This window comes from Triticum aestivum, chromosome 5A (genome assembly GCF_018294505.1).
Source record: "Triticum aestivum cultivar Chinese Spring chromosome 5A, IWGSC CS RefSeq v2.1, whole genome shotgun sequence".
In the NCBI taxonomy this organism is placed as follows: domain Eukaryota; kingdom Viridiplantae; phylum Streptophyta; class Magnoliopsida; order Poales; family Poaceae; genus Triticum; species Triticum aestivum.
This window is the reverse complement of record NC_057806.1, coordinates 290,693,105-290,704,405: the sequence shown is the minus strand read 5'-3', so window position 1 is coordinate 290,704,405 and position 11,301 is coordinate 290,693,105.

Genomic DNA, 11,301 nt, shown 5'->3' with positions numbered 1-11,301 from the left:
ACCTTAATAATTTCCACATATTCACGAAGATCTTTATTGAGAAAACCTTTTTGTTACCACATACAATTCCATCTGCTTCGCGATACTTCTATAAAACCTAAAGCAAGACTTCTATCGGTGTCCTTACGAAGAAATTGTTTGATCACAATACCAAGTAATCCTTGTTACCGGTTTTATTCTATTTTCTCGATTCCATAATTCAGTATCCCAGTGACCAACATCACACTTGTGTCTATCCAGATGGCGGTGGATACTCTAATACCGTGTGGTCCTGGATAGTATCTCTCCATCATCAGAGAAGCAAAATCTCACTTTTGAATCATCGAGAACCTTGACATACTTTTCGGTGTACTCATAACCTACCTTTATGATATCCCAGTCATGGAAAATGTTTGGCAGCCCCAAAGTAAGCATCTTGAAGGTATACATTACTCCCATGGTCTAAGGATATGAGTAAATGTTAACACATGAAATTACCGACAACAATATTGACAACTGGATCTCGCAATATTTCATAAGTTGGATCTGTCCAACCCCATTGTTAAGCCAGCAATGTACTATCATTATTGTTGGCGTCCTTGTCACATTTACAATGCCCATGATTAGGAAAACTGGATCATCAACAATACATGAGCTACTCTTAGAGGCGGGACTAGGGGTCTTGTTTATGTTTCCACACATGCAACTGAGTTTTCCCCCGAATATCATATTCATGAACCATTTCAATTACAACATACAAATATAAAACTTAATTATGAACATGAAAACAGGAATAATGATAATAATAATAATTCAATATTGCCTCTAGGGCCACCACTTTTCCTCCCCTACTAGATAGATGCAACAATGATTAAGAGTCTCCCCATGGAGCAGCTAAGGGATATCCCTTACTCCCCTATCCGAGTTCCATGAAGAGAGAGGTAGTTTTTGTCACCGTAATACTACTGTTTCCCTGCATACCAACATATAAAGATAATATTGTATCTTATGGGCATTTAGATTATAAACATACTAGGGTTCCTCCATATCCACAAGAACTAGGGGGTTTAATCATACATAGCGACAACATGCACCATAAAGGTGTTCATAGCAATCACGGATGAGTGATTAATGAAATAAATATATGAATCCACACTAGTGTTTGGTATTACAAAGTAATGGATGAAGGGATTGATGTGTAGGATGTGGGTGAAGAAGATGACGATCAATGCGGTAGTCTCCTTGATCGAGGTCATGACGTGGTGGTGCCCTTTAGATGCTTCCTCCCAGATCCTTCTGGAGGCAAGGACTTCTAGTTCTGGATGGTGTTTCTAGTCTCTCTACTCGTCGTCTGTGAAAATGAATCGCATGGGGTTGAAGTAGTTGACCTAGGGGAGGTACACCATATGGTACAAGTAGTCGTACAAGCATCTATGCTCATACGGTCCACCGTCTTCTTCTCTAGAAAGTAATGCACAACTGGTTCATCCCACATGATCTTCTCTTCATATGGAAGGTCATTATGAAGTCAATTAGCATGATTTTCACCCAGGATTGGGTGTTTTCCAATCAACGCTCAAAATATTATTCTCTTCAGGGAACCTGGTGGAATCAGCAAAAAGGGAGTGCAAGCGCGACAATATTCCAAAATCCCTACTACTATTATGAAAAACAAAGGATAAAAGTGATGCAAAATGGACTAATAACCTCATTCGTGTGATGTGGTGGAGTTGATAGTCGTGCAAGCGGAGAAGCCCGCGCATGAAGTCGTGTAGGGGTGATGAGAGGCCCCTACAGATGAAGGTCGTCACGACGAAGTGCTCCTAGTTGTTGGGTGCCTGCATGGTCTCCCTACTTTCACCAGCGACCACAATAGAATATTCCATGGCAGCAGGAAGCCCAATGTGATAAGATTCTCTAGGTGATTGCCCACCGTGGAGGAGATTGACCACTTGACCTTGATCACATTAGCGACGAGCTTCTTCTTGGCTTTGTTGGTGACACCACCGCTCTCGCCGGCTACTCCAACTCAACAGTTTCCACCATGTACCCGACTTGCATCACCGTGAACCATTGCACCGGCTTGGCTTTGAGGTGATGTATTTTTTGGGAGAGAAAAGAAATAACTAGGCATACAAAGCTCTCTGTCAATGGCGATGGAGTGAGTGTGTGTGAGGAAGAAGACGAAGGAGTGAATCTTTGGAATGGGTGGATCCTTCCCCTTTCATAGTGCTGGGAGGCAATCAAATGGTGCTTCATTCTCCATCAAGCATGGACATGATTTCCTGCCAAAATTGTCCACTACACACACAGAGGGCGCGAAACCCAGGAAGTGATGGCAAACGGGAACCAAAGCGCCAGTCCGCTCAGTTTCCTTGCATTAATGACAACAGTGATGGGACACTACCTGGGCCCCCACTGCCTCACACCGCGTGCTTGACCTATCCAGACCAAACCTGGTGGGTATGTTGTATCTTTGCACGAGAATCGAGCCAGACCGGGACTAACTACAATCAAACCTGAGGTCCTCCATGAGGTAATTAGAGATTCTCAATGCTTCACATTCCAAAGAAGTCGATTCTCCATGAAGCCAGTCATCTCCAACACAAAGGCGATAGGGAGGTTAGATTCCTTGTGTACCTTGCATGGCCACTTCTGATTTCCTCCCTCGGGCTTTGAAGCCGCAGTCGTGCCATCTTCGACCTCCTTTGAGTCAATGCAAGATATTTTTTTGCCTTTCAGGAATACGTGAGAGCCCGTAAATATTTTGCCAACCAGTCCAAGACGGCGCACAAGTGTGACTCTAGCCCGGACACGACTAAACTCCTCAAAATATTGGGGGCTACTGATGGTACAAGGTACCGGGGGTATGTCGCTCGAAGGGAAGTCAGCCCATTAGGCCGGACTAGGGCCTCTCCAGGTAGTGGTGTGGCCCAAGCCCTTCATCATGCAGATAACCCTCCTTCGAGAAGAATCATCAACTCGGCGACCAAGATTTTAACCCGCAAGTCCAATCAGACTCTTAGGTTGGCCGACCCGTACTAGGACTCCTGTAAACCCTAGGTCTCGTCCTCCTATATAAGGCAAGGCTGGGGCTAGCATAGAGACATCTAATCTAAAAACCCTAGTCTCGGTAAAGCTTACTACTCTCCATTGTAACCCCTCTCATACGAGGCGTTCATATCCAAGCAGGAGTACGGTATTACCTCAGCCATGAGGGTCCCAACCTGGGAAAAGCTTTGTATGATCTCCCTTCTAGAATTTCAATCACGTGCACCACCCAACCGGGACTACCGCTGGTTTCATGCACCGACAATATGGAAAATGCCCACCCCAAACTCATATATCCATCACAAAATACATGATGTCTCGCCCCAAGGGAAAGACAACTATAGGTCGACTGAGACAGAACTAATTCTTAGTCGACTAAGTCCTTTTGTTTAAACTAAGGGATAATTTTGAGTTTTTAGCCAAAATATCTTTTAGTTTCCCCTATATTGGCTTGTTTCTCTCATGCTTCTTTTTGCAAAAATATTGATTCCATGGATTCCCATCAAGCTCATATTTATTTTACAATGTAAATAGGAATCTCCCGCGTTGGCCGGCCTTCTCTTTATGCCGCTTCACCGCTCCCAACATACCATGTCATGATCTGAAGCAAAGCTATAGCACTGCAGCCGACCAACCAACGAGTAAACTGTTCTATTTTTCCCGATAAATGGTGGATTTTATTGACTCGAAATGAAGCATCAAGGGGATATAAGCACAATGAGCACATATACAACCTCTGCATGATTGTGATACACAGAAATCACGCTGGCAAAGGGCGCAGTCATACAAGATCAGAGCTATAACTAGGCAGAGCAAACTAGTCTATTATGTATAATTTAAATTTGGAAGTCTCTTAGTTTGGAATTAATTTTTTTCTGGAAAAGAATGATTACCCCCGGCCTCTGCATCAATAAGATGCATGCAACTATATTATTAAGCAAACACCCTGCAAGTTCTGTAGTCCTGTACAAACTCGCATGAGGAGCAGAAAATCAATAAAGATAAAAGGTGCCATAACCGTCAAAAATAGGATAAGATGACTAAATACCTAGCATATTATTGGATCATCATCCAAACTTGAAATTTTTCATGTGCAGATAACGGCCTCATTGTTCTCTTGCCCCAGCGCCCCCAACATACCAGGACAGACCCTGACTTTAACCACTAGTTGCACATTGCAATCGGTTGCAATGAATCATCGATAAAAAAAATGTATATTTTGATATAATTTGGTACAAAATATCTATATGTTTCAGGAAACATCTCAGTACCTTCTACTGCAAGGCTTAGCAATTGCTAGGAAACATCTCAGTTTGAGGGAGCCACCGGTAAAGGCTTGAGGCTGGCCAAGCGGAGATGGCGACTGCGCGCTCTCGTGATTGCGGGGGCGACCTGTGGCCGCCCGTGGCCGCCCGATGCGACCGCCGCCGACGCCGTCGCCTCCTCCCCTTGCTCTGCCCCAGTCTTCTCGGCCCCTTCACTCCCGTCGGCAACGGCCGTTCCGCTCGTGCCCTCGCCTACCCCGTCGCCCCTAGTCCCCGCCCCCCGCGTTTGCTGGGCCGACCTCCTCGACAAGGAGCCGCTGCCCTCCCCCGCTGGCCGCCCCCGCTCCCTTCCAATGCTCCTCGTCGCACCGTGCAGCCCAGCCGGGCCGGTGGCTCAGCCCCCGTGTGAGGGGCTCTGCTGCTGGCTCGCGGCAGCAGCGGTCACCGACGCCACCCTCGAGCTCGACTCGGGCGGAAGGAATGCAAGGCGCGATTTTGCGGAGTTGGGGGGCTCGCCGCCGCGGACTCGGGCTTGGGGAGTGGGGGGACGCTCCGACCGGGGCGCCGCCCGCTCGTCTTGGCTCTGTCCGGCGGCCAAAATGTGCCCGGCGCCGCCTCCGACGCAGTCGACGGCTCGCCTTGGTCCTTCCCCTGCGGTGCCGGTCATCCGTTCCTCGCCCTTCCGGCCGTTCATCGCCGCCTTCGGCTCATCCATGCTTCGTTTTCGGTCGCCCCGCCCCTGATTTGCTCCTGGACTGCTTGTTCTGGCGGCTCGCCGCCGGCAGCGGCGGCGTACCGACCCGCGGGGGAAACCCTACAGGTCTCGGGCTCCCTCCGCCTACTGGGCCGTGCACCCCCCGCTCGGGGCATCCTGGGCCTCGGCCCAGCCCAATCGCGGCTCCCCCTGACGGGCCTCCGTTGCTCCAGCCGGTCCGGCCCGTGGCGCCTGGGCCCTCTCCGTGCCCTAGGCCCATGTCCCCGGTGGCCTCGATTTGGCTCCCGAGAGGACTTCCGTCCGCCTCTGTTTACCCCTCCGCCGCCCCCTCCGACCCAACTCTCTCCTCCCCTGCTCTCCAGCTCGTCGCGCCGCCCCTCCCCGTCCGGTCTCCGCTACGGTGCCCCCCGCCCCCTCCCCCCTCTCCGCGACAGACCATGCCCTGAGAATGGGACGACGACGCGGCCTGGCACAAGCGTCGAGCGGATGAATGGCGTGACTCCTCCCGCCCATCCCTCGATTCACTCCGCTGGGAGGAAGAGCTCCGACGGGAGCTGCGGGAAATCCGCGAGGGCCGCCGCGATGACCGGCGATCCCCGGTCCGTCGTGACGCCCGGGGCCGATCCCGCTCCCCCCCGCCCTGCTCCCGCGGGTGACTGGCGCGCCCGGCACCACTCCCCGTCCCCGCCCCTGCCCCCGCGTCATGGCCGTAGACGCTCCTCGGCTCGGTCGGCGCGCCCTCCATATCCATGCACCCAGGCTCCGCCGCCCGCTCCCGCCGCGAGGAAATATGTGCCACCTCACGCGGCTGCTGCCCCGTCCGCTGCGGACAACCCGGGTGCTAGCCCTTCCCATGGTCGCCAAGGACCAGCCAAGAAGAAGAAGCGTCGCGACATGGGCCGTGGCATCCAACCCGCGCTCCCCCCACCGGCACCGGGCACCTCCTCCGCCCCGGGTCCCGTCTCCAACCTTCCTCTCCCCCTGCTTCAACTGCGGGGTGGCGGGTCACTCGCAAGTCAACTACGTCAACCCCGGTGCTACTATCTCTGCAAGGATCCCGGACATCCCGCCATCCTGTGCCCGGATAGACCGGTCATGTCGGAGCTCATGATGTACGGCCATGACATTGAAGGGCTAGGCTTCTTCCACCTCGAGGTCCCCGACATCCCGCCTCCCACCCCCTCCCTTCAGGCCGTGGTCACGGTGGTGGACGGGGTGGCCTCGCCGGAGATGATTGAGGCCGAGCTCAACCACCTATACCGCTGCCAGTGGGACTGGGTGGTCACCCCTACCGTGGGCCACATCTTCACCATGGTCTTCCCCAACTCCGTCAGCTACGGCTACGCCACCTGCAGTGGCCGGATCACCCTCGCCCTCAACCAGCTCGTCGTGGACATCTCCGAGCCGATCCTTGACGCGACGGCAGTGGCCGTCCTCGACACCGCCTGGATTCTCGTGGCCGGCCTCCCCGACATTGCCAGGTCAGAGCCTGTCATCCGCCAGATGTCTCGGATCCTGGGTAAGGTGGTGGCGGTGGACGAGCTTCCCTCCACAAAGAGGAGGTCTGGGTTAAGGTCAAATGCCTGGACTCCTCCAAGCTCTGTGCCACCGTGCGTGTGTTCTTCAACGACCAAGGTTTCGACCTCCGGATCGCCCCGAGCCTCCCAACCACATCGGCCGCCCGTGCTTCTCCACCGACGGCCCGCCCGGTGCCAACCTGGGGGCCGATGGGGACTTCCCTGGTCGCCGCCGCCCTCACGGCCACCGCTCCGAGGAGGAGGGGGCTCGGACGACTCAGCCTCCCGCTCCCCGTCCCCCTCGCCCCCCGGCCGCCAGGGCCACGGGCGTTAGATCTCTTTCGGGCTGCTCTCCTCCCCGGTGGCTCCTTTGGAGATGGCGCTGGACCTGGCGACCGAGACCTCGGAGGTTAGCGATGCCTCCAGTGTCGGTCTGGTCGTCTGCCCCGCCTCCTCTCCACGCTCCCCCGCAATCCCGCTCGTGCTGCTCCTGGCTGCGGTGCCGCCTCCCGGCTCGGCCATGCCGGACCTGCCTCCGACGGAGCTCTCCGTGGCTAGCCCCCTTGTCACTGCTCCGCCGCCCGCGTCGGCCCCTTCGGCCCCTCCCGCGGCCACCCAGCCGCCCCCGGCTCCCCCCGCCCCACTGGCACCGCTGCCGCCGGCGGATCCTGCGCCCATCACCACCGCTCCAGCGCCGCCTGTGGCTCGCTCGTCCCCGACCCCGCTGCGCCCTCACTGCTCCGGATCGATGCTACAACTCCTTCCCACGGGTGTCCCTGACGTGGATGGGGAGACTCAGGTGACCACGCCCGTGGCCGCCCAGCCTCCCCCTCCGCGCTCCGCGGCCTACTCCCGCTGCGCCCAGTCTGCCTCCTCCCTAGTGATGGCCTCCCGCCGAAGTGCTCACCTCGACGCGGCGCGCCCCGAGGGAGGCCTGGCCCTGCCCATCCCTTCCCGGGCGGAGCTCCGTGCCGCGGCCCGAAACCTGGAGTTAGGTACACTCGCAGTCCCCGCCTCTACTGCTACTTGCTCGTTCTCTGCTCTCGAGTTTGCCCCTCTTGGGCATCTTCTGAAGGTCGCGACCGATTCCGCGATCATCTTCAGGGGGAAGGTAGCTCCCCCCTAGTGCAGATCGAGGCCATTAGGGCCCGTGAGATTCTCAACGCTAAATTGCGGAAGCCCGTGCGGCTCTGCTCTCTCCACCCGCCCGGGTGTCTATCGAGGAGACCCCCACTCCGGCTCCTCCTCGGAGGACCGGTGGCCTGCTCCCGCTGGCTGCCGCCGACCTTCGTGGCCGCACCCGGTCTCGGACCGCCGCCCTCCGCGCCCAAAGCGCTTCACGTGTCCTGGGGTCAAGCAGCCCCCAATGGATGCTTGATGCGCGCCCTCTTCTGGAACATCCGCGGTTTCGGCCATGATGGCCGACACCGCCAACTCGTGGAGTACATGCATGAGGAACACATTGACATCGTCGCCATCCAAGAAACCATGCGCACTGAGTTCTCCCTCCCTAAACTCGATCGTCTTAGCTCCCACCTCTTCGCCTGGCATTGGCTCCCTTCTAGTGGGAGCACTGGCCAATCCGGTCGCATCATGTTAGGTGTTAAGGATGCCCCATTCGAGGTGGGAAGTATGGACCGAGGGCAGTTCTTTGTTAGTATGGAACTCTTCGAGAGATCCTTGAACTTCAAGTGGGAGGTTATTATCGTCTACGGTCCTGCCGACCACAGTAGGTCCGCAACCTTCCTCGAGGAGCTCGACCGGAAGGTCTCTGCGGCTACGCTTCTGGTAGTGATTGGGGGCGATTTAAACCTCCTTAGGTTCGCGAAAGACAAGAACAACTCGCACGTCAACTTTGCTCGCATGCAAATGTTTAATGACTGCATTGATGACCTTGGTCTCCGTGAGATAGATAGGGTTGGTGCCAGGTTTACCTAGACCAACCGGCAGACCTCCTCGACCCAGTCCGTCCTGGACCGGGTCCTTGTTTCCCCGGAATGGGACCTCTGATGCCCCCTGGCTTCCCTCCGTGCCATCACGCAGATTTGCTCCGACCACGTCCCTCTGCTCCTCTCCTCCGCTGACGAGCACCCCCCGATACCTCCTCGTTTTTGGTTTGAGACGTTCTGGTTGTCCCAAACTGGCTTCATGGAGGCGGTCGACAGCTGTTGGGTGGAGGCGCGGACCCTATCCCATTCCCAGCCTCGCCCTGCCTTGGCCATTGACTCGTGGCACCTCTATGCCAAACGCGGCCGACAGTTCATGAAGGGTTGGGGCGCCAATCTAGGACGAGATCTCCGCGAGCGCAAGAAGGCTCTGTTGACCGCCATCCAGGCCCTGGACCTTCGTGCCGACGCGATATGCCTCTCTCCTGAGGGTTGGCTCGCCCGTTACGACTTGGAAGACCAGCTCACTATCATCTACACCGACGAGGAGGCCTATTGGCGCTTGTGTGGTGCCCAGAAATGGGCGCTGAAGGGCGATGCAAATACTGCCTATTTTCAGGCCATCGCTAATGGCCGTCGTAGGAGCAACACCACCCCCTCCTTTGGGATGGCCCTACTCTCCTGCAGTCCCCTCGTGACATTAGAGCCCATGTCGATGGATTCTATAGGTCTCTGTTCTCGGCCGCTCCTCGGAGCGGTCTATCTCTGGCCATGGATTGTTGGTCCGGCTGCCAGCTTGTCTCCTCTGCGGAGAATGCGGCCCTCACGGCCCCTTTCTCCGAGGGCAAGGTGTGGGATGCCATTAGAGGCATGAACTCTACCTCGGCTTCGGGTCCAGATGGCCTCCCGGTTAAGTTCTTCCAGACCTTCTGGAATGTGATCAAGCCTGAGATCATGGCCATCTTCGACGAGTTCTACGTGGGATCCATCAACCTGGGGCGCCTAAACTATGGGATCATCTCTCTCATTCCCAAAGTACCTGGGGCATCGAACATCCGTCAGTTTCGTCCGATCACGGTCATTAATGTAATCTTCCGAATCTTGGCAAAAGGGTACGCCAATAGGGTGACCCTTCTTGCCGATCGCATTACCCACCCCAACCAATCCGCCTTCATCCAAGGCCGATATATTCTAGATGGGGTGCTTGTCCTTCACGAAGTTCTGCATGAGGTCCGGTCCAAACACCTCAAGGCGGTCTTTCTGAAGATTAACTTTCATAAGGCCTACGACACTGTTAGCTGGCCCTTCCTTCGGGAAGTTCTACTCCGGAAAGGCTTCGACGACCGTTGGATATCCAGAGTGATGCAGATGGTCTCCTGCGGTCGCGCGGCCGTGAGCATCAATGGGGAGATTGGCCCTTACTTTCCCACTCTTTGTGGAGTGAGGCAAGGCGACCCGTTCTCCCCATTCTTGTTCAATATGGTGGTGGATGCGCTTGCTGCCATCCTGGATAAGGCGAAGGCCGCGGGCCATATTCAGGGGATCACTCCCCACTTGGCCGGTGGCGCCGGGATTTCCCTGCTCCAATATGCCGACGACACCATCATCATGGTCAAAGGCTCGGATGCGGACATCGCTAATCTGAAATCCTTCCTCCTTTGTTTCCAACAAATGTCTGGTCTCAATATCAACTTCGACAAGAGTGATGTGATAGTATTGGGATACTCCCCGGCGGAGGCCCTCGTCATTGCCAACCGCCTCAACTGCCGTCTAGGCTCCTTCCCCACTACTTGGGCACACTCATTAGTGACTCTCGTCTTACTGTCACGGATTTGCGCCTGACCGTGGCCAAGCTGCAGACTCGCATTGAGCCATGGCAGGGGAGATGGCTGTCGAAGGCCGCTCGGACGATTCTCATCAACTCCTCACTCTCTAGCCTCCTCTTGTTCCTTATGAGCTTCTACAGCCTTCACGAGACTCTGCACCATGAGATCGCCAAGATCCAATCTCGGTTCTATTGGGCTGGCGATAACAATAAGCAGAAGTACCATATGCTTAGCTGGCCTGACATCTGCAAGCCTCGTGATCAAGGTGGACTTGGTATCATGTGCTCTAAGTGCATGAATATTGCCCTCCTTTCCCGCTGGCTTTGGCGTATTTCACAAGGGCACGTCGGCCTCTGGTTAGACATCATCCGGAACAAGTACCTGTGTGGGCAACCCCTAGCCTTCTGCCAAAGGTCTGGGGGTTCCTAGTTTTGGCAGTCGGTTATCCAACTGCTCCCCGTCCTCCGCATTGGAACTTCCATCTCGGTGGGTTCGGGGACAGCGACTTTGTTCTGGTTTGACCGTTGGGCTGGCGTCTCCCCCTTCACTGCTCGCTTCCCCGACCTCTTCTCCATTGCCGTCAACCCCTTGATCTCTGTAGAGAGGGCCCTTATTGACTTAGGGCGCCTCGCTTTCCGGAGGCCATTTGAGCCTCCGGAGGCGGCCGCGTGGCATGAGCTGCTTGACTGCGTGGCTCTCCACGATCTGGATGTGGATTCTGGCCCGGATGAGGTGTGTTGGCGCCTTGAGCCCTCTGTCCAATTCTCCACCAAGTCCCTTTATCAGGTCATTGCCCCCTCCTCCACCCCGCCCCCCTATCGACGCTGCGGGTGTTAGACTATGTATAGCTTCTGTACCTATGTACGTATATGGTACATATTGTAACACAACCATTATATATAATGAGATAAGCCACCCCTAGAGGGTTGTGCTGGTTCCCCAAAACTTATTGTCTTACATGGTATCACGCTAGGTTACGATCACTTCCGCTTCTAAACCCTAATACCCGCACCGCCGCCGCAGCCGCCGCCGCCGCCGCCTTCACCACCGCCGCCGCGCCAC